The sequence below is a fragment of the Tachyglossus aculeatus genome, chromosome 9 (assembly GCF_015852505.1).
Source record: "Tachyglossus aculeatus isolate mTacAcu1 chromosome 9, mTacAcu1.pri, whole genome shotgun sequence".
Taxonomy (NCBI): Eukaryota; Metazoa; Chordata; class Mammalia; order Monotremata; family Tachyglossidae; genus Tachyglossus; species Tachyglossus aculeatus.
In genome coordinates this window covers 11588881-11589529 of record NC_052074.1, presented here as the reverse complement: position 1 = coordinate 11589529, position 649 = coordinate 11588881, and the positions used below count along the sequence as shown (strand labels likewise).

Sequence of the window (649 nt, the reverse complement as noted above, 5' to 3'; positions counted from 1 at the left end):
ACTGCCTTTATTGCAGAATTATTGGTTTACTCTTATGCCATCGAGTCACCTCTGACCCGTAGGAACGCCATGGACACAACTCTCCCAGAACGATCCACTTCCATCTGCAGTTGTTCTGGTAGTGTATCCATAGAGTTTTCTTGGTAAAAAATACAGAACTGGTTTACCATTGCCTCCTTCCGTGCGGTAAACTTAAGTCTCCATCCTCGACTCTCTCCCATGCCACTGCTGCCCAGCACAGCGGAGTTTTAACTTGTAGAAGATTGCCTTCCACTTGCTAGCCATTGTCCAAGCTAGGAATGGAGTGGATATGCCTCTGCTTGACTCACCCTCCTGTAGCCGAGACTGGTAGAGTACTGGAAACTCTCCAGGTGTGACCCTGAGAGGGGGACTGGTTTATTAGATATGGTTTTATGTCAAGAATCAAAGGACTCATATTTCTTTCATATTTTCTTATTTTATGGTATTAGACTGCCCGGGATTTAGAGTTTTTCTGTTTCAAGATTTATGTCCCAAGAATGCATGTGACTCATTCCTTCAAAATATTTTCCAACAGTTAGGAAGTGAAAATGTATTTGAATTTGGCGTCATTGCTATGAATGTGGAGGTTTAGCTAGCTATGTAATCTTCTGAGAACCCTTTAATTTCC

At 42.5% G+C, this 649-nt stretch overlaps 1 non-coding gene across 1 annotated transcript; it reads right to left on the bottom strand.

Annotated features, from left to right (window-relative positions):
* Positions 1 to 251: 251 nt before the first annotated feature.
* LOC119932688 lies at positions 252 to 389 on the bottom strand. Its single transcript, XR_005452429.1, has one exon. It is a non-coding gene; the product is annotated as a small nucleolar RNA SNORA7 (small nucleolar RNA).
* Between the last annotated feature and the right edge of the window lie 260 nt (positions 390 to 649).